This window comes from Malania oleifera, chromosome 8, assembly GCF_029873635.1.
Source record: "Malania oleifera isolate guangnan ecotype guangnan chromosome 8, ASM2987363v1, whole genome shotgun sequence".
Taxonomy (NCBI): Eukaryota; Viridiplantae; Streptophyta; class Magnoliopsida; order Santalales; family Ximeniaceae; genus Malania; species Malania oleifera.
Genome location: NC_080424.1, coordinates 84,745,168 through 84,769,279, shown reverse-complemented (window position 1 = coordinate 84,769,279; position 24,112 = coordinate 84,745,168). Strand labels below are relative to the sequence as shown.

General features: G+C 32.4%; 1 long non-coding RNA gene across 2 annotated transcripts; it reads right to left on the bottom strand.

Moving 5' to 3' along the window:
• Positions 1-3,723: 3,723 nt before the first annotated feature.
• LOC131161986 (uncharacterized) lies at positions 3,724-22,430 on the bottom strand. 2 transcript variants are annotated; one of them, XR_009138662.1, is made up of 3 exons: positions 22,220-22,430; positions 16,732-16,868; positions 3,724-3,969 (listed from the first exon to the last, which is right to left on the bottom strand). It is a non-coding gene; the product is annotated as an uncharacterized LOC131161986 (long non-coding RNA). The 2 variants fall into 2 exon arrangements; XR_009138663.1 differs by lacking the exon at positions 3,724-3,969 and adding an exon at positions 10,596-10,882 and having other exon boundaries at positions 22,220-22,411.
• Positions 22,431-24,112: the final 1,682 nt, after the last annotated feature.

The window sequence follows — 24,112 nt, the reverse complement described above, 5'->3', positions numbered from 1 at the left end:
ACCCGAACTGAACCGACCAATTTTGGTCGGTTAATTCGGTTTTCACCGAATTATGCTCACCCCTAGATGGAAGGGTTTGACGAGATGACAACATTGATCTTCGGAGAGGACCTAATTTTTTTCATTTATTATATGAATAAAAATTTTTAGCCCTAATTTATAGTGTTTTAGCTAATATTATATAAAAAATGAAAATTAAAAAAAAAAAAAGAAACTAATGATGATGACCCAATATAAATGAAATTATACATGGAACCCATTTTCTTTAGAAAGCGAACCAAAAATAAAATTACAAGGTTTTATTGTTCAAAAAAAGATTACTATGTTCCATATTAATAATTTATACTTGTCCGTTATTTGCATACATTATAATAGAATGAACTTTTAATGATGAAAAGTAGCAATGGCCTTGAGATTTGTCATTAAAAATATACCCTATATTGATCATCAAAGCATTTTTGCCTAAATTCAAATCTTTAGTGACGACAAGTTTTCATATATATATATATATATATATATAGCATGTTGTTGGATAAATAATGGGTAGAAAATGAATATTTTTTTGGCAAGCAAGTGAAATTTTTACTAACACGATAAGTATAACTAACGACAACAATTTGCTATTGCTAAAAGTGGATGTAAATATAATTAAGTTCATTCAAAATGACATTATTTTGATGGTTGTTTAAATAGCACACTTAGGACTCAAATGGGAATTATTCATATAAGTTCCCAAAGCTCTTTGACCATCCTTGCTTCTTTCCTTTATTGGAGGAGATTGGGCATATAGAAGAAGCATAGTGCTGCTGCCTCCTCCGCAAACCACCATTGGCTCTCTCCAACACCGTGCAAGTACTGACTTTCTAAAATCTACTCGTGTAGCTACTGTGGCCATTGTTGTTGACAACCTTTATATTTCATCTGCCAACTTGGGAAACCTCAAATCTATAGCCCAAATCCACAAGTTAAAGGTATTAACATCTTCTTCTCCCTCTCAGAAGCTTGCTTCTGATCTCGTCAGCTTTTCTTTGAGAGATTTGGGCTTCCGATCTTGGGATTGGGCATTCTAAAGCTTGGATTTATACTCCTTATTACAACTAGACAAATTAACCGACTAGGATTTTAGATGATTTAAAGAGATAAAGAGATTTCAGTTACTGATGTTAAGTCCCTTAATCTAAATTTATAGAAATTGGTTGGAGATTTTGTTAAGGCTTCTAATCCTGAGGGTCTATTTTACGGTAGGAAGAGGTTCATGTGATTTTAATTTTATGGCTTCTAAAATTTAATGGCTGACTTCGAATTCATAATCTTAGTCTCAGATTGTGATATCTTTATTAATCTCACCATACCAGTCCACTTTTTCAAATGGATTGTAATGTAGGTTTTATGAGATGTGGATGGAACTTTTATTTTTCTTTCCACTTTTGTTCATTCAACAATTTGGAATGTACTAAGAAGTCTAGACAAATGTTTAATATCATGAATATATGTATGTATGTATGTATATACTCACAAAAAAAAAAAAAAATGTTCTTTTTGTTGGCCTACGGTTTAATCCTGTTTTGATAATAACAAACCAAGGCATCTAGTTCTGCCATTAAGTATGTTTATAGGAGTTAGAGTTTTTAAGCACAATAAAGAGATGCAAATTGGAAACCATAAACCATACAAGCTAAATCTATCAGGTTATGTTCATGAAGACTTGGAAAATTTTGTTATGTATATTGCAATTAGGACTTATGTAAGTACACTATATTTAAACACTTTGACGAAACTTATAGGTGACTTAGTTGGACTCTGGGTACTTTAATATTCATGGAAAATCTTTTATACAAGTTCAAAACGTATTTCAAAATGCTAAAATCATTTTTGTACTGAAAAACATAAGATTTTGTAACTCAAAGATGTTCAAGGGCTTGAGGTAATATAAAGAGTCTAGTCTGCCGAATTGATGTTATTTGAACACTGGTATAGCTCCAGGTAGTTCGGGCGACTGAACCTCAGTGTTCAGTTGATCGAGTGGCTATTGACTTTTGAAATTTCTAGATCCAATTTGTTCGGGTGACCGAACTTCAGAGTTCAGTCGACTGAGTGGCTATTGACTTTTGAAATTCTAGATTCAGTTGGTTTGGGCAATCGAACACAGTTTGGGCGATCGAAGCATGCTCGATAATTATCGCAACAACCATAAAATAGCTAAGATTCTCATTTATTAAGCTATTAAATAAACCCAATGACTAGAATTCAAATTTTCATATAAATACCTAACCTTTAAATGTGTTTAGCACGAAGATTAACGCAGATTATTGCTGAGATCATTTTTGAGTTTATTGTTCAAAGTATATTTCTTTCAAAATTCAAGAAAACCCTAGTTACTCATTGAGCTTCGTTCATATTCAATTGGGAGTGTATTAATGAGTGATTTGTAAGTGTACTCATCTGCACTAATAAGAGAATGTCTATTGTACAACCTCCATTTCTATTGTTCATTGTATTTCGAGGTTTTGGAGTGATTCTTTTTCAAGTGAAAGAGGCTTTTCGTTTGGGAATTTGTAAAGGCATCTCCTCCTATTGAAGGAGAGAGACATCTCTATTTACGGAAGGAAAGAGATTTCTCCACCTATTGAAGGAGTGTATAATGGAATCCTCAAGTGGGTTGCTTGAGGCAAGGACGTAGGCATAAATTGTCAAACCTTGTAAAATACGGTTTCATTCTCTCTTCGTTTAACTCTTTTATATTTGAGAATATTTACACACACACACACACACACACACACACACACACACAAATATATATATATATATATATATATATATATATATAGATATAGCTGTTATGAATATTGTTATCATTTATGTAGTTAGAACACTTGTTTGATATCATAGCGAAAATTGTTTAAGTATTTGCATAAAATTTTTAAATATCCAATTCACCCCCCTCTAATTGGGATTACACCTCAACTCACACTCTTTAACGATGGACCAAAAATTGTCACTAATAATGTACTACTAGATTAGTGAAGAACCAAAAATTCATCACTAAAACATAAGCTACTAGTGACGGAAATTACATATGTCACTAGTAATGCATTATTAGTGACACATTATAATTTGTTACTAATAAATTCATCACTAAACATATGTTTTTCCACTCTATCCATGGCGTCAATATATTAGAAATGGTTTTTCAGTTATTAGTGATGAAAGTACACTACAAAAAAGATGACTTTTAGTGACAGTTTAAAACCATCACTAATAATAAAAAATCGTCATTATTAATTATTAGTGAAGACTTGGTGAAATTAATTTACAGACTAGTGACTATAATGGTCGTCTCAACTTACTATTAGTGACGATTTGGGAAATAGTCACTAATTATAAACTATTGGTGACAGAGACGAACTGTCACTAAAATTGTAATACTGTCACTATAACTAATTAACACTATTTTGGGGCCAAAAATCGTCACTAAAAACCTACTATTAGTGACGTTTTCTAAACCTTCACTATTATTAACTTTTAGAGATGATTTGCAATTGTCACTATTATCCTACTTTTAGTGATGATTAGCAATTGTCACTATTGGCACACTTTTAGTGACGATTCTAGAGCAGTCACTACTGTCGAACTATTAGTGGCAACTATAGAATCGTCACCAAAAGTTTCTAATAATTTATTTATTTTTAATAAAATTACGCATTCCTGTGAGAACCTTGTAATTAAATTTTGTCACACATCATATTGAGCCATAATTATAGATTAATTGTTGTACGTAATTGTTAAGAAAATGAATATATATATATATATATATATGTGTGTGTGTGTGTGTGTGTGTGTGTGTGTGTGTGTGTACACATATATACATGGTCTGTCAACATAACCAAAAATAAAAATAAAATAAAATTATTCTACATCATTATCATCATGGTCGTCATCGTCCTCATCATTATTCGATAGACCGCATACCTTGCAAAATAATAATTATGCAAAAAATTAGTATAAAATACTATAAATACAAATGTTTTGATTGAAAGAATTATTATACATAGTTAAATAACAAAAGTTTCAAGTTTAAATATCTAACTTTGATCAACCGGGGAGGAGTTTTTACGCACTGTTAGTTCCGACATATTGACCTCCATGTCTCGAACGTGTCGGAACTGACTCTAGTAAGTTTGGACCTCATATGTCTTACTTGGACACTTGAGTGTAGAGATCAAGTAAGTATATATAGATCTAAGGCATGTATTCTATGTTTGCTTCTAAGCACCTATATGTATTCTAAGTTTGCTTCTAAGCACCTAACTTTTAGTTAGGGAAGAGTATTTAGGCACCGTCAGTTCCAGTATGTTCACCTCAATGTCACAGACGTGTTAGAACTAACCTCACTTGGTTTGGATCTGGTTTGCCCAACTTAGACACTTGAGTGCTAAAATCAACTAAGTATATATCTAAGGCATGTATTCTAAGTTTGCTTCTAAGTGCCTAACTTTCAACTAGGGAGGATTTTTTGGGCACTGTCAGTTCTGACACATCCATCTCAATGTCACGGATGTTTTGAAATTGACCCCACTTTATTTGGACCTCGTATACCCGACTTGGACACGTGAGTGCTGAAGTTAACTAAGTATAGATCTAAAGCATGTATTCTAAATTTCCGTCTAAGTTCCTAACTTTCAATTAGCGAGGAGTTTTTAGGCATCTTTAGTTCTAGGATGTCCACCTCAATGTCCCAGATATGTCGAAACTAAGACCACTATGTTTGGACCTTGTATGCTCGACTTGAAAACTTGAGTGCTAAAATTAACTAAGTATAAATCCAAGGAATGTATTCTAAGTTTGCTTATAAGAACCTAACTTTCAATGAGGGCAGAGTAACTAGGCACCATCTGTTCTAGCACACCCACCTCAATATCAAGGACGTGTCAAAATTGAACCCACTTAGTATGGACCTCGTATGCCTAAATTGGACGTCTGAATGTAATGATCAACTAAGTATAAATCTAAAGCATGTATTCTAAATTTGCTTCTAAACACCTAACTTTCAGCTGAGGACGTGTCTTTGGCACCGTCAGTTTCAAAACATCCACCTCAGTGCCACAGGCGTGTTGGAACTATCTCCACTAGATTTGGACCTCGTATGCCTAACTTTTACATCTGAATGCTAAAATCAACTAAGTATAGATTTAAGGCATGCATTCTATGTTTGCTTCTAAGCACCTAAAATTTAGCTAAGGAGGAGTTTTTAGGCACCGTTAGTTTCTACACATCCACCTCAGTGTCGCAAACATGTACTGACCCCACTCAATTTGGACCTCATATGCCCAACTTAGACACCTGAGTGTTGTGATCAACTAAGTATAGATCAAAGGCATGTATTCTATGTTTGCTTCTAAGCACCTAACTTTCAACAGGGGAGGTATTTTTTAGCACCGTCAGTTTTAGCATGTCCAATTCAATGTCACAGATCTATTGGAACTAACCCCACTTGATTTAGACCTTGTATGCCTGACTTCGACACTTGAGTTCTGAAATCAATTCAGTACATATCTAAGACATGTATTCTAAGTTGGCTTCTAAGCACCTATGTTGGTCTCACAAGGCTTAGAACCTTGTTTTGAGGATAATAAATCAAAGAAACTTAACATGTTTGGTTAAGTGATGATTCAAGACTCAAGTGTTCAAGATCAAGTGACTCAAAGTGATTCAGATCAAGAACAAGTGCTTGACAAAGTCTATTGACAAACTCGAACTTAATGCTACAAGATTTTATGAAGCTAAAGACTATCAAAGATCTAATTCAAGCTATACATGAAGAAAATAAGGTATACAGGAAGACTTAGTGAATAGAAGTGTCATAGTTGTTTAAAAGCTTCATGTAAGTACTTCACATATTTTCAAAATAAGTTTCTGAAGCTCTTAGGATTCAATATTGACTTAGAGACCATATTTTGAAATCCTCAGAAAATATATTTTCAAAAATCTCAAATTAATATGCCAAGTATGAAAGCTAAAAAGGTTTTGGATACAAATTTGTCAAAAGAACATGTTTTGAAATGTCAGGCGACTGATGCTACTCCATCAGGCAACTGATATATTTGATGCTAAATAAATTGACAAACAGAAATGGTCCAAGCCGTTGACAAGTCAACCTCAGGCAATTGATGATTTATATGTTGTTATAACTGAACTGACAAAATAGGCACAAGCGACTGACACCCTTCTGTGTTGGAAAAATACGTTGATTTCAAAGGGGACATGCGACTAACTCATATACATAGTCGACTAACTGTCGTATTTTAACAGTGAGAGAAAATTTCCAAATTTGATTTATTGGCCACCAAACTTTGTAAAAACTTGGGGAATACTACAAGTAAACTTGGGGAACACGAAATATTATTATTTTTTATTATCTATAAATACATACTAAACCGAAGGATTACACACACCAACAATTACAAGAAATTTTCTATTGATCTAATTCTTATACTTTCAAAGAGTTCTTAAGGAATATTTGTTGAAAAGCTATTGCTGAGTATTTTCTGAATTAAAGCTTGTGGTTCTTGTGCACTAACTGTGAATTTTTCAAATCTAAAGAAACCCAATGATATTTACTTTGAGCTTCATCTCTTTATATTGATTGTTTGCTTAAGTATATTGTGCTTTTAACTTGTACAAATCAACTCTAACTAAGAGTATTGATTGTACGACAACAAGTTTGCTATTTTGTGTGGTTTTTTTTTTTTTTATGATTCAAGGTTGTTGAATCGTTGGCTATATCTAAGGATTCTTTTGACCGCTGTTTGGTGTGATTCCTTAGGAGCTAACTGAAACCTTGCACACATACATACACTAAACATAATATTTGGTCTACTTGCTGTTAAATAAAGTAAGCTTCCTATCATTCCTCGATAGTGCTTAGTATCAACTTGTTTCCCTTTTTTATCTATGCCAAAACTAGTTGAAGTACTCATAGGAGTTCCTATAGGTTTACTTTCTTCGATATCAAACTTTTTTAACATGTCTTTAATATATTTAGTTTGATTTATGAAAGTTCCATTTTTTGCTTGTTTGATTTGTAATCCAAGAAAGTAATTTAATTCTCCCATCATACTCATCTCAAACTCTTTTTGCATACATGTGGCAAATTCTTTACATAGATCTTTATTTGTAGCTCCAAATATAATATCATCCACATATATTTGAACTAATAGCATATCTTTGTTTTTAGTTTTAATGAATAAGGTACTATCAACTTTTCCTCTTATAAATTCATTTTTAAGTAAAAATTTACTTAACCTCTCATACCAAGCTCTTGGACCTTGTTTCAAACCATAAAGGGCTTTTGTCAATTTGAATATATGGTTTGGATTTTTAGAATTTTCAAACCCTAGAGGTTTTTTGACATATACTTTTTCATTTATATATCCATTTAAAAATGCACTCTTCACATCCATTTGAAATAATTTAAAATCCTTATGGGCTGCATAGGCTAAAATCATCCTAATAGTTTCCATCCTTGCCACAGGTGCAAAAGTTTCATCATAATCAATTCTTTCTTCTTGATTATACCCTTGTGTCACTAGCCTAACTTTATTTCTTACAACAACTCCATTTTCATCCTTCTTATTTCTAACCACCCATTTAGTTCCTATAATTGATTTATCTTTGGATTTTGGTATAAGTTCCCATACTTGACTTCTTTCGAATTGATTTAATTCCTCTTGCATAGCTATAATCCAAGAATCATCATTTAAAGCATCTTCAATATTTTTGGTTCATCTTGGGATAAGAAAGCATAATGATTGCAAATATTTTTTAGTGAGGCTCTAGTGGTTATTCCTTTTGATGTTTCACTAAGAATTTGTTCTTTTGGGTGATTTTTGTCATATTTCCACTCTTTAGGAAGTTTCAGATTCTGTGAAAAGTTTTCATTTAGAGCATCATTATTCTTTTCATCGTTTATTTCAAGAACTTATTCCTTTTGTGAAGTGACTTCTTTTTCATGATTCATATCTTTAATGTCATAATGATTCGATTCATCAAAAGTTATATGAATTGATTCCACATAATTGTAGAAGTTCTTTTATTATAAATCCTATAAGCTTTACTATTTGTAGAATAACCTAAGAAAATACCTTCATCCGACTTTGCATCAAATTTTCCTAGATCATCTTTAGTATTTAATATAAAGCATTTACAGCCGAATACATGAAAGTAGGATATATTAGGTTTTCTATCTTTCCAAAGTTCATATGGTGTTTTATCTATTTTTGATCTTATTGATACCCTATTTACAATATAACATGTTGTATTTACAACTTCTGCCCAAAAATATTTAGGTAGACTATTTTCATTGAGCATTGTTCTTGCCATTTCTTGTAAAGTTCTATGTTTCCTTTCAACAACTCCATTTTGTTGTGGTGTTCTAGGTGCTAAAAAATTGTGAGTTATTCCATGTTCATTACAAAATTTATCAACTTCCTTATCTTTAAACTCTCTTCCTTGGTCACTTCTAAAGCTTGTTACATTATAACCTTTCTCATTTTGTAATTTCTTGCATAAGGTTATTAATTGGTTACAAGTTTCATCTTTATTTGCTAAAAAGATTACCCAAGTAAATCTTGAAAAATCATCTACTATTACAAAAGCATATTGTTTTTCACCTAAACTTAAGGTTCTAGTTGGACCAAATATGTCTAAGTGTAAGAATTCTAGGGGTCTTTTGGTGGATATGAAATTTTTATTTTTAAAACTTGTTTTTACTTGTTTTCCCTTTTGACATGCATCACAGATCTTGTCTTTTATGTACTTAATATTTGGTAATCCTTTTACAAGATTTTTCTTAGATAATTTAGATAGTAGGTCCATGCTAGCATGACCTAGTTTCCTATGCCATAACCAACTTACTTCATTCATAGCTGTTAAATAAGTTATGTTTTTATTTGCTATTTTCTCAAGATTTATACAGTAAACATTATTTATTCCATGAGCCATAAATAAGGTTTCTTTATTTTTGGGATTTTGGATAACACATTTTTCTTTCATGAAAATTACTTTGAACCCTTTATCACTTAATTGACTAATACTTAAAAGATTATGTTTTAGTCCTTCCACTAATAGCACATTATCTATAGTGAGTGAAGATTCTGTACCAATTTTTCCGATACCAAGAATTTTACCTTTGGCATTGTCGCCGAAGGTGACGTATACCCCATCCTTTTTTTTTAAGGTAATGAACTTGGTCTTGTCACCAGTAATATGCCTTGAGCATCCGCTGTCCAAGTACCATTTGTCTGTTGTCATTGTTGTCCTAAGGCAAACCTATAATGAGGGACACTATGTGTTAGTTTTTGGAACCCAAATTCTTTTGACTTTCTTTGTTTTGTTGTTGGTTCCACTATTTGCTTTCCATTCTCCTTGAACTTTAACATATATTTTTTTTAATGGGCAATTGAACATCACATGACCTTTAGTCTTGCACATATAGCAAGTGGTGTGTTCATGTTTATTATTTGATGAAGTGCTAGCATAAAACTTAGCTTCCTTAACAAAATATCCCATGTATATCTTTTTATTCCTTTTATTTGTTTTACCGTTGTAACCTATTCCTTCTTTGTTTCCATGAAACCTTTGCTGTCCAATCATCTTTTTAAAGTTTTCTTTACCTTTAGTAAAATTATAGATAATCTTTTATTTATCCTCAACTATCTTTTTGAGTTCATTTATTTGTAAATCTTTCTTATTCAAATCATTTTTTTGAGTTTTATCTAATTCTTGTTTTGCTATGTTTATTTCTTCTTCCAACTTCTTAATATAAGTATTTCTTTCTTCTTCAATAACTTTGAATTATTCAAGTTGTTTTACTAGTTCTTGATTTTGATCTTTCAAAGTTATATTTCTTTTTGACACTTTTATAAATCTTTTATGTAGTGAAAATAATTCAGTTTGTAATTCCTTATAAGAAGGCAAACTATCACATGACTCATCACAAGACTCATTTTGAGATTCGGTTGAAGAGTAATAAGAATTTACCTCTTCGTCGTTCACCATGAAGCATATATTTGCCATCTCTTGTTCACTTGATTTGAATTCAGTTTCATTGGAGCTTGAGTCGTCCCAAGTAGCTTTCATTGCTTCCTTCTTTTTCTTCTTGTCTTTCTTGAATAATGGACACTCCGGTTTAATATGCCCTGGATTTTTGCAATGATAACAAATTGGTAGTTCATTCTTACCTTTATTTTCTTTCCTACTTGTATCTCCTTTTTCAGTTTTCTTTTTATTAAACTTTCTAGGAAACCTTTTATTTCTTCTATTGAATTTTCCTAGTCTCTTTGTAATGAATGTCAATTCATTTTGATCTAAGTCACTTGTTTCGCTTTCTTCTTCATTAGTGCTATGGCTAGATGTTTTTAGGGCTAAGGATCTTTTATGCTTTCGCTCAAGATTCCTTTCTTTCAATGTCATTTCATATGTAAGAAGTGAACCTATAAGTTCATCCAATGAAGTAGTCTTAAGGTTTCTACCTTCCGTGATAGCTATGGCCTTTGGTTCCCAAATAGAGGGTAGGCCTCTTAGAATTTTTCTGATCATTTCATATGTAGTATAGGTTTTTCCTAAGGCACTTAAAGAGTTTATTATGTGGGTAAATCTAGTGTACATGCTTGATATCGTTTAATCAGAATTCATTTTGAATGCTTCGTATTCACTTGTGAATACATTCAGTTCTAAATACCCATTCCCATGACGATCTTGAACTTGTCACTTGCATCTTTATTCTTCTACTTTTTTAGTTCCATGGATTGTGCCAAGATGTGTATACTTTAATCTTCATGGCTTCCATGACTTGTTAGCCTTCCGCGCATACTAAATATTGTTCCTGTTCACAATTTCAATGCACATATTAAATACCAAGTGATTTGTCATTATCAAAATAGGATTGGACTCATAGAGTCAACAATCTCCCCCCTTTTGATGATGATAAATACACGAGCAAAAATATAGAATGGCTTACGCCTAACAAGACTCCCCCTCAAATAATGCACAAACAACTATGCAGCAATATGAAATATGCTCATACACACAAATAGTTTTGCCATACATTTTTGCAATAAACTGATATTCTTCTCCCTTTTTTGACATCAACAAAAAGGTGTATAACAAAAACATGAGTGGACATAACCTTATATTCTTCTTCCCCTTTAAAATTTGAAGTTTTAAACTTATTTAACCATCAAATTTTTAAAAATGGTACTGTGAACTGTGTCTCCCTGTCTTAATTCAATTTACTTCTCCCCCTTGCTAATGTAGAAAGCTATGTTGTTGAATTTAAATTGCAATGTGAACATACATAGTGTGTCAACTTTCATAGCCATGGATAAGCAAAAACCGTCACTAAAGTTCAAAAATTATGTGAAAAATTTACATGTGTAGGTTAATATACTCTCATCATGATATGAGTTCAATACCAAATGTGAACAACAGTGATACCAAATGGGAACAAATGAGCCGAATTTGAAATTTTTAACTAATTGTGAATATTAAGTGATATTGCTCCCCCTGAATTATGTCATCTAATATAATTCTAGGTAACCTCTCAACTATGCATCAATCCTAATTCATGCCTAATTTGGATATACCTATCCTCCACAAGTGGTTTCGTGAATATGTCTGTTAATTGTTCATTTGTGCATACAAACTCAAGTGTCACATCCCCTTTTTGCACATGATCACGAAGAAAGTGATGTCTTATTTCTATATGTTTAGTTCGTGAATGTAATATAGGATTCTTTGAGATGTTTATTGCACTTGTATTGTCGCATCTTATAGGAACTGTGTCATGGCTTAATCCCAAATCCATCAATTGTTGCTTCATGTATAGTGTTTGATCACAACAACTTCCTACCGCTACGTATTATGCCTCAGTTGTGGATAGAGTTACTGAATTTTGCTTCTTAGAAAACCAAGAGACTAACGAATGTCCTAAGAAATGACATGTACCACTCGTACTCTTCCTATCCACTTGCTACCAGCGAAATCAGCATATGAATAATTGATAATCTCAAAGGATGTATACTTAGGATACCACAACCCAAGTTCCATGGTTCCTATTAGGTATCTAAGTATTCATTTGACAGCTAACAAATGTGACTCTTTTAGTGCAGCCTGAAATCTTGCGCACAAAAATACGCTCAACATTATGTCAGGTTTGCTGACAGTCAGATATAGTAAGCTACCAATCATTCCATGATAGAGCTTGACATCTACTGGTATACCTTGTTCATCTTTGTCTAATTTCAAAGAAGAGCTCATAGGTGTCCCTAGTATTTTTCCATATTCTATATTTAACTTTTTGAGCAAATCTCTAATGTACTTCAATTGATTTAAAAAAATTCCATGTTTCGCTAGCTTGATCTGAAATCCAAGGAAGAAATTTAGTTCACCCATCATGCTCTTCTCAAATTCAATTTGCATCGTGCTTGCAAACTCATTGCACAAGTCTTTATTTGTGGCTCCAAATATGATATCATCTACGTATACTTGAACTAGGAGGATGTCATCTTTCTTAGACTTAATGAAAAGTGTTGTGTCTATCCTCGATCCCTTTGATAAATCCATTGTCCAGTTGATAGCTGCTTAGTCTCTCATACCAAGCTCTAGGAGCTTGCTTTAAACCGTACAAGGCTTTTGTTAGTCTATAAACGTGATCTGGATTCTTATGGTTTTCAAAGCCTGGGGGTTGTTCTACATATACCTTTTCACTTATGTAGCCATTTAAAAACGCACTTTTGACATCCATTTGATATAACTTGAATCTTTAAAAGAAGCATAGGCTAGAAGCATCTGAATGACTTCCATTCTAGCTACAGGTGCAAAGGTTTCTTCAAAATCTATTCTTTCTTCTTGGTTATATCCTTGGGCTACTAGTCTTTCCTTATTTCCAACAGCTATCTTATGTTTATCTTTCTTGTTCTTATATATCCATTTTGTTCCAATAATTGTCTTATCCTCGGGTGTAGGAACTAATGTCCATACTTTGTTTCTCTCAAACTAGTTTAACTCATCTTGTATGGACATCACCCACGATTCATCCTCGATTGCTTCACTCACATTCCTAGGTTCTTCTTGAGATAGAAAGGCAAAATGACTAATCATATTCCTAAGTGAGGATCGAGTGGCTACTCCACGTAATGGTTCACCTATTATTTGATCAATGAGATGATTCTTTATGTACTTCCATTCTCTAGGAAGTTTATTAACCTCATTTTTAATTTTATTAGTTTCAGCAGATGGTTCCTTAATTTCATTTCTCTTTTCTGAATAATTTTTAATGGACAGTTTTTCAAATTCCTTATTTATCTCAATTTCATCTTCATGAGTCCTTTTAGAGAAGAGATTTGACTTATTGAACACCACATGAATGGATTCTATAACGGTTAATGCTCGTTTGTTATATACTTCGTAGGCTTTATTGTCTAAGGCATACCCTAAAAAGATACCTTCATTTGATTTCACATCAAACTTTTCTAAATGTTCATTGTCTCTAAGCACAAAACATTTATAGTCAAAGACATGAAAATATGATATGTTTGGTTTGTGGTCATTCCGTAATTCATAAGGAGTCTTATTTAGAGATGGTCTAATCAAAACTCTATTTAGGACATATCATGCGATATTTACTGCCTCCGCCCAGAAGTACTTAGCTAGTTTATGCTCATTAAGCATAGTTATGGCCATTTCTTGTATAGACCTATTCTTCATTTCGAATACACCATTTTGCTGTGATGTTCTAGGAGCCAAAAAATTATGAGTTATTTTTAATGAATTGTAGTAGTCTTTCATGCTTTGATTTTTAAATTCTATACCCCTATCACTTCGGATTTTAGTGACAGTATAACCCTTTTCATTTTGAATTTTCTTACACAAATTTATGAATTGTTCACACGCTTCATCTTCGTGACCTAAAAATAATACCCATGTATATCTTGAATAATCATCAACTATGACGAATGCGTATGATTTTCCTCCTAAAATCTGAATTGGGTTTGGACCAAAAAAATCTAAGTGTAGCATTTGTAGTGGCCTAGTAGTGGAGATTACTTTCTTATTCTTAAAGCTAGTTCTTGCTTGTTTTCCTAGTTGGCATGCATTATAGATTTTATCTATCACAAATTTAGTCTTAGGCAATCCCTTAACTAATTCTTCCTTAACAAGTTTAGATATTAACTCCATGTTTGCGTGTCCTAGTCTCCTATGCCAAATCTAACTAATCTTATTTATAGTAGAAAAACAAGTAACATGTTGAGAAGCAAGGTTGTCAAGGCTGGTGGTGTATACATTTTCATGATGATCAGCAGTAAAAAATATTTTGTTTTCAGATTTCTTCTTTACAGTGCACTTGTCATGTTCAAATTAGACTTTATAACCTTTATCACATAGTTGATTTATACTCAATAGGTTCTGTTCTAATCCATTAACTAACAACACATTATCAATGACAAGTGAAGGTTCCTTTCCAGCCTTACCAACTCCAATGATTTTACCTTTACAGTTATCCACAAATGTAACGAATCCTTCATCTTTGGATATGATAGATGCGAATTTAGCTTTATCTCCAATCATATGTCGTGAGCATCCATTATCCATATACCACTTGTCCTTTGAGGAGGACAATCTCAAGCACATCTGCTGGACATAATCAGATAACTACTTTTGGTACCCAGATTTTCTTGGGTCCATGGGAGCTAGTACTAGATTCTCCTTTGGCTTTCCATACTTTCTTAATTTTGACATCTTTATTTTTGAAAGGACATTCAAATTTTATGTGACCCAACTTTTTACATTTAAAATATGTAATATTTATTTGATAGTCTTTAGTTGGAACATACGATTTTGACTCTCTTGTAAAATATCCCATGTAAATATGTCTCTGTTTTAGATTCTCCTTCCTATTAAAACCAAGACCTTCATTCTCTAGCGAATTTCTTTGAGCTCTTATGATTTTTTCAAAATTATTTTGACCTTCTGTAAATTTACAAATAATCTTATATTTGTCTTTCAAATTCTTTTCTAACTCCTCAATTTTCAAATTCTTGTCTTTTATGAGAAATGTATGAGATTCATTTCGACGTTCAACTAACTTTAAAAATTCTTTCAATTTTAATTTCAAACCAGAATTTTTCTTATTCATTTTCTTAAGCATTTTAAGGATATACAGATATTCTTGATGCAATTCATCATAAGAAAGCATGCTATTTTCATTTTCTGAATCACTTGAATAATAAAATGAAGTAGAACAAAAAGATTGTACCTCGGGGTCATCGTGAGCCATCAAACATAGATTTGTAATCTCGTCATCATTGGATTCAGATTCTGAACTACTAGTACTGTGTGTGTCTCAGCCTACCTTTAGAGCCTTCTTCTTCTTCTTCTTAGATACTTTCTTCAGCTGGGGACAATCTAGCTTGATATGTCCAAATTCTATACAGTTATAACACATGGGAGGATCATCTTTTTGCTTCCTTCTGCTTGACTCTCCCTTTTTTGTTTTTGAGCCCTTGATTTTTCTAGAGTATTTATTGTTCTTTCTCATAAACTCTCCAAATTTCTTAGTGATGAGTGTCATGTTATCATCCGATTCTAAATCACTTCCCTTACTGGAGTAATGAGATAATGCCTTAAGTGTTGGGACTTTATTTGCTTTAATTTGCTCATTCTTCCTCTTATTTATTGCAAGCTTTATAGGTGATGAGCGATCCCATTAGTTCATCAACAGACATCTCCTTGAGATTTCTCCCTTCTGCTATTGCCATAGTTTTCACTTCCTAACCTAGTGGTAGTCCCCTGAGTATTTTCCTAATCAACTCATAAGTAGGGTAATATTTACCAAGAGCATTTAAAGAATTCATGATGTATGTGAATCTAGTGTACATGGATTGAATAGATTCGTCAACAGTCATTTTAAATGCTTCATACTCACTAGTACTGAGCATGTCTATCCTACTATCTTTTACGTTCTTAGTACCTTCATATATAACTTCTAATTTTTCTCAAATCTCTTTAACAGTGTTACATGCCATTACCCTATTAAACTCATTTACATCTAGTGCACAGAATAACAGATTCATTACAGTAGCATTTATTTGTACAAATTTTCAGACCTCTTCAGTATACTCATCTTCAGTTTTGGGTACATTAACCTTATCAACTACTTTCATAGGGATATGGTTTCCCTTGGAAACATTTTCCACACTTTTCAATCTGCATTTAAAAGATACATAATCATCCTTCTTTTCCAGTATGTGTAATTTACACTGCTAGAAAATAGGTGGTCTAGTGGATAAGTGTCCCTCACCAAATGGAGTTACACCGATGTGTGTCATGTGATCTTTTTACAAATGAACAATTAAGTCTATGTAAAACCTCTCTGATACCAAATGTTAATTTAGGCGTAATCCTAAGATGGGGGTGAATTGGGTATTTTTAAAAAATCTTTCAGATTATTTTCCACTTAATCCCAATTTCTGTATTTAACAAATTACTTGTAGGGGTTTCAAACTGATTCAAATTATTATTTCAATGAATTCAATTTTACTAAATTAATTATCAAGTGCTTGTGGGGTTATTCAACATACACACATGCAAGATAAGTAATGAAATTTGTTGCGGAAATTAAACGAAATAAAGGAAGAGAGAAGGCAAACACAGTTTTTGCGAGGTTCGACCAACCTGTACTACTTCCTCCCCTTGAGCAACTCACTCAAAGATTCCACTAAATCCCTGCTCCTTTAACCAGGATGGAGCTTTCCTTACATCCGCTGCTTACAACAGGTACAACTTCCTCCTCACCCAGTTCACAGCCCAAACTGTGATTACAATTCAAGAATTTCAAATCTGCAAAACAGCTCAATATTTTTTCTAACAAAACTAGTGAGTACAATGGAAAACCTAACACATATCCATAAGATAAAACTTGAAGCTCAGTATGTATGTAACCATATAATTGTTAGATGAATGAAATGCTTCAAAAAATTTCCTTTTTATCAAATCTCCCACAATAATTATATAAGTAAATGCTTTGGAGAACTTATGAATCTAATTCAACTTACTAGATGCAAGAATACCAAATGTGATCTTATTAAACACTTTTTCTTGAATATTATAAAAATTTAAATCAATAAGTTTTCTTTCAAATATCCAACATAATATGATCTTTGTATATGAATATGTATGTATGTGTATATATATATAAAATATGAGTTCCAAAGATCAAAAACCTAATATAATATTTGTCAGAAAATATCCCACAATAATATATAGTTATGAACTCTAAGGAAATTTAAATGAAGTGGTTTTGTAATATCGAAAATATCGATTCTTTAACTGAATACACACTTCAATCAAAGATATTTAACCAATGGAAACACTTTTCTCAAGTAGTGATCTTGTCAAAATAATCTATATGTAAATTAGTATACTAAAGATCAATCTCTCTAATAATATTCAATAATAGATGATGAGATGAAAAACTCTTTGAAAATAAAAAATTGATTTACCAAACCTCAATACCAAGTTGAATGCACAACAATTGCTAGAATGCCTTTTAAAGATCAATGTAGTCTTAGCTCAAATTTGACGTTATAAGCTTTGAAATCCCAAGAAAAAATTTCAGCAGTGTGTTCAATGTCCTCCCAAGTTGTGCTCAACGTTCAATACACTCAATCATATGCCAAAAGTTCTTTCTCTTGGTGGCACTAGGGTTTAGATGTTGATTATATAGGTAACCTAGCCCTTAGGATGAGTCCTAACCATTGGATCCAAAAATAACTTTCGTGTTCTCTCATTAAAGATTAAATTTTAAACTTTCCTGCAGGTTCAAATGATTGAGAGTTAAGGCTCAGACGATCGAGGTTCCTTAGAGCTTCAAAAGATTAACCTAAAAACAGGATCAGATGTCTAAAGTTTGGGTTTAGACTTCTGAAGTTGCGGGTTCAGACGACTGAAGTCAGGGTTTAGTCTTCTAGTGTGCTTCTGCCTATTTTTGTGTTTCTTCAATAATTCTTCTGACGAGTGAACTTAATCTTTGGTCTTCTGAAGAAATTCTTTAGACGACTAAGCTTAAACTTCGGTCTTCTGAAGTTGAATCTTCAAACGACAGAGTGTACACATCAGTATTCTGAAGTTGACATTTTTGACTTCTGAATAGGGAGTTTGGTCTTTTGAACATAACATTTTCTGGATTTTTCTTTTTAGTTTCAAAAATATGCTTTTGCTCTCTTTCTTTGATCTTTTATAAAATATTTTCCAGGGTTTTAAAAGATCTCTAAGTCCATAAATATCCCCTAAAGATGTTCATGAGATGCATGAGCCCTAAGGTTAGTCTAGGGTATATTTTGAGTTTCGAATTAAATCATATGAAATATGTAAATACATTCAGTTTTAAATACCCATTCCCATGATGATCTTGAACTTGCCACTTGTATCTTCATTCTTCTACTCTTTTAGTTTCATGGATTGTGCCAAGATGTGTTTACTTAAGTCTTCATGGCTTCCATGACTTGTTAGCCTTCCGTGCATACTAAATATTGTTCCCGTTCACAATCTCAATGCACAAATCAAATACCCAGTGATTTGTCATTATCAAAATAGAATTGGACTCAGAGAGTCAACATGAAATTATCCGATTTAACTTATCAAAAATCTAGTTTAATTTTATTCCCTTTACTTGGTTCTTCGAAATTCTGCCTTACTGAACGAAAAACGAGACCCTGTATTCCAAAAATCCTATCTTAATTAGTTTTAGCCCTAGAATGCCTAATATCCTAACATTTTCAAGTCCATACTGTTAAATAAATAATATATCTAAAAAATAACTCTCTTACCCTAGTTTTGGGGTGGTAACCAAGAACTTTGAATCATGATTCTGTTGATTAACTTGAAGAGAATTACCCCAGGAACCTCATGGTGGTTTCCGATCTTCGAATCGGGCTGAATCCAGGCCATAATCAAAGAGAGAAGGGGAAGGAGTCTTAGCCCTAGAGAGAGAGTGAGATAGGAAAGAGAATTTTACGCTGAAATGGATCTAGGGCCTATTTATAGGCTGGAGTTCATCGACGAGTCTAAAAGGTTTGCCAACGAATCAAAGAATGACGCTCTTTGATGAGAACATCGGGTTCATCGACGAATCATTTAAAAACCTGAATTTTCCTTGCTCTCAGCATCTCCTCGTCGATGAGCACAAGGACTCCTCGACGAGGCCCTACTGTGCTGCCCTTCAAATTTTTTTTCTTCTTTTTTTATTTCTTTTTCTTTTATTTCCTGGATTCAAGTTACTACACTTTCCCTTGAGTGTGTTGAACCCTCGAGACGAAAAAGCTTCCTTTGAGGTTGATGCTTTATAGTCAGCTCCCCCACTTTTGGGTTTGCTTTTTCTGAAAGACTTTCCATTGTTTCCCTCTTCGCCAGACCTTTTGGACGAAGTGGAATTCTCACCAGCATAGTCAGTCAAGCATTCGACAGCAGCTTGTGCAGTAGACAAGTCTTGAACCCTTTTCCTATGAAGTTCATTTCTTGCCCACAGTTTCATCCCCTCTAGAAAATAGAACAACTTGTCCTTCTCCGACATATCCCTGATATCCAACATCAAAGCAGAAAATTGTTTCACATATTCCCTAATTGACCCAGTATGCTTGAGGTCTCTCAGCTTTTCCTTACATTATACTCAACATTCTCAGGAATAAATTGGGCCTTGAGCTCTCTCTTTAAGTCTACCTAACTATCCACTACACAATGCCCATTTTCATATCATTATACTTGGCACACCACCACAGTTTGACATCACCACTCAAGTACATAGTTTCAGTATCTACTTTCACCTGTTTTGAGGTCATCCTCACAACGCGAAAATACCGTTCCGCATCGAACAAGAAGTTCTTTAACTCCTTGGCATCACGGGCACCCACATACGTATTGGGTTCCAGTATCTTGGTTTTGCTAACTCCCGGAGTGTTGAGGTTCCCCATAGAAAGAACCATCAAATTCATCTTTGCATCTAGATCAGCCATTCGAGCTTGCAAAGTTTCACACAATGTGGTGAAAGTCTTTTGACATTTCACTTGTCAAACTTGCTTGATGCTGTTGTGATCCCATCACTTCATCAACAAGTCCCCTCAATTGGGTCATCTCATTGGCCATATTGTTGGTTGTTTCTTCAACCTGTGCTTCTAGTAAACTGATTCTCTCAGCATTGCTTGGTGTCATGGTCACTTACCAAAACTTTCCAAATCCCACAACGAAGGTAACTGAATTCTTGTAGCAACTGAGCCTTGGCTCTGATACCAAGTGTCACAGTCCAACTATTTTTACACTGTTGTGAAAGGGTTGTGTGGCACTAGCGAAAACAATCTTGTTTAGCTAGGCAGCCTATCGTCTACCAACATTCATCCACGAAACATTTTCATTAGCATTCAATCAAATGGCAACGGAAACAATAAGCATTCATGAAAGCAGTGACAAACAAGCAGTAGACATTGAATCTACGCAATTCATTAACAACACCTTTGTTGACATCGTGTGTTTAGCGAGAGAGACAAGTAGACTAAACACGTTGACAATAGCTAGTGAGTTTTACAATGACTGATGAACACTCACCCTCCCCTAAAGAGCTTTCTATGTCATTCTCACTCTCGCACTAGGAAACATCAAAGTGACCGAGGAATCATACTGTCTTATTTGGCATACAATGAAATAAAAATGGTTTGAGACTTTCACTCTACCCATCATGTATGTTAGGTTTTATTTTGTTTTTCTTTAATTTAGGTATAAGAAATTTATTTTTAAATAAAAATAGCGAAATTCGATGACACGTGGCAGTGTATGAACACAAAAAAAAAAAAAAAGATGGGTTTATTCTATGACTTCTTTTTAAATTTTATTAAGGAAATTGTATTTATAAAACTATTTGTTCATCATTCCAATGCATCAATACTATGTGTTATTTATTTTATATTACATTTTTGTAACTTAATTAGTTTTATAGAGATATATAGAGGCGTTTTTATAGGCCCAGGATAGTTTCGAAAAGAATGTTGCTTTTTAATTAAAATATTTTTTTCATATTTTATTTAAAAAATATTTTAATAATTTATTGAGCAAAAATATTTACATTTTTGATAACTTTAATTTTTAGAAATTGTAATCTCCCTAACTTTAACCATGCGAAATAAAATTGGCTCATAGAACATGAAATACAAACTAAGTCATGATCACTAATAACCCTTTCTTTTATTATTATTATTATTATTATTATTGTAAAATATTTTTACTCAAAATAATAAAAATTGAAATTTTAATTCTACCCATCATTATAAATTAATGAAATTAATAATTCCACATATGCTCTAAAAATTAGAATTGAATGTGACGTCTTTACATTTCATTTAATTAATATATGGTATCTTCCTAACCTTTTATAATTTCCAAATAAATTTATGGCTCTTTTCAAACCCTTATTCTTTTTAGTTAGTCTCTTTATTTTTTCCATGACTTTCAATTTTTTTCTTCAAAATTTTTTCCCTTCCACTTTTATCTACATGTATGACTATATATATTTTTAGTTTTGAGTTTTATAATGCTCATAATATGCTTGAAAATATATTGGTTCAAAAACTAATTCCCCAAAAAACTTGCAAGGATTCATAATGAGGTAGAGATTGAATGTTAAACTGAGATGTAATAAAATTATAAAGTATAAAAAAAAATTTAAAGTTAAAAAATCAATTATTTTTATAAATATATATATATATATATATATATATATATATATATATATATAAAGTTTATAGGAAGCATGTGACTAAAGAAAAAACTAATAATTCAGCACAATAAACTTTTAACTTTCCAATTATTATTAATGGAACCCTAGCATGTCCCCTTTTAAAAGTACTTGTGTAGTTGAAGAGAAGGGAATATATAAAAAAAAATAAAAAAAGAAGAAGAAGAAGAAGAAGAAGAAGAAGAAGAAATCAGTAAAGAGAAGTGAATTTTTATTCTTTTTTTTTTTATTTGATTTTAATGGGGTGAAAAAACGCAAACTAGTAAAGAGAAGTAGACCGTGAAAAGTGAAAAAAATGAAAAGTAAAAAAGAACATCTCAAGAGCAAAATTGAGAAAAAATATACAAAGGTCGGAATTTATTCAAATATTCTGAACAAGCTTACCTCGTGACACTTGGGCTTGAGGAATCCATCCATGGGATGATGATAGAGGTGGACCTCTTCCCCGAGGCTGATTGGAAATAGAAAGGCAAACACAAGGCATGCAAAGAAGATAAAAAATGCAGGATGAGGAGCGCCATGGACGAACCCATTGTCGTTTACAATGGATATTGAAAATGGAGTACTCCGGGGTGCAGGGCCTTGAATAAAGCTGGAGGAGAAGACTTTACGACGGATGAGAAGATGTTTGCGTCGACTTGCCCGACGTGAAAAACACGTTGATTGAAACAATTCATAATGCATTTTGCTTTTGATTAGACGTGAGCACTAAATGTGGGAAGAATTTGGAAGATCAGAGTGAAGCCGTCCAAGTAATGTTAGAAAACTGATTCTTCATTTTAAAAAAAATGTAAAACATTTAGAAACATAAATTGATATTTGAATTTAAATTTAAATTTATATATAATAAAAAATTTATATAATTTTATATTATATTATGTTCAAATTCATCAAATCCAAATCGAAACAAGAAATCTATGCTCCAAATATAGAGTAGGTTATTTTTAATATTTTTATATAAGGATGCATCAATCAAAAAGCTCTTTTATTTTAATAATGGGGATGGTTTAATTTTTTTTTATTAGGCTAACCATTTTTATTGGCAACTTAAGTTATTTATCTATTTTTGCCTTTTTCATTTCATGAAAATTTTCTTACCCAATCAATTGTTAATTAATTTATGAAAATTACTTGATCATTTTTTTAATTACTATCAAGCAGCCCACCACAAATTCCCTGCCACTGAGCCAACGCCTGGGGCACCGAATGCAGCTTTTGGATTGATGCCTATGGTTGATCCGGCAATCTTTGGTTTCAGTACTATAGTATTTTCAGTTTTTTCCCTCATTCATAGATATTAATAATATCGTCCATCTTCCCTCCTCCACGGGCCAATGGTAACCAAGTTAAAAAGCTTGAATATACCCTCTCTCTTTTTTCGCTATCAACATAAACCTTTATTTACAAATTGTTTAATGCTCAATTTGTGCCTTTTTTTTTTTTTTCTTATGATGATTAATTTATGCCTTTTTCTCCTATCAATATTTGATATTCTTGTTCATTTATTGGAATTTTTTTCCATGACTTATTTTCCAATTTATGCCAATTAGATGGGAGGATTTAATTGTTGTTAAATTACATCCTAAGGTTATGTGCACACACATAGCAAACATGAAACAAAAAACAGAGAAAAATAGTAATTAATTTACGTGATTTGCCAGTGTGCTTACATCCATAAAGCCCCAGTATAAAAACTTGGAAAATTAAAAATAATTAAAATAATTAGAAAAAATAATAAATAAACAAATAAAAGAAATAGTATGAAAAAAATATAATAAAAATTAAATCAAATAAAATTAGACTAATTGTTAATTATTTATTTATTTATTTATTTATTTAATTGAATTAATAATTTAGTTAAACGTAATTTAATTGAATTAATTAAGTAAATTATATGATGGATATATATGTATATATATATATATATATATATATATATATGTAAGGATAAGGTATATATATATGGTTAAAGTAATTAGTATATACATATATAATGATTGAATTAAATAAATTGGATTTTAATTTGAAATTCAAATCCTTATCTCTCCGCCCCTCTCTATTCACCTCTCATATCTCTCTCAGTCTCTCTCACTTCCCAGCGTCTCTCTTTCGTCTTCATCTCTCTTTTTCCACATTTCTCGACGGATATTTGGTCGATTAGAAAATGAAAGGTACCGTTGGGTTTCTAATTCTGCCACCGACATTTCTACCGGAATGGATTTGTTGTGGGAATGGCATAGGCTCCATTCCTAAGGTAAGGTAACTTCTCCCTATTGT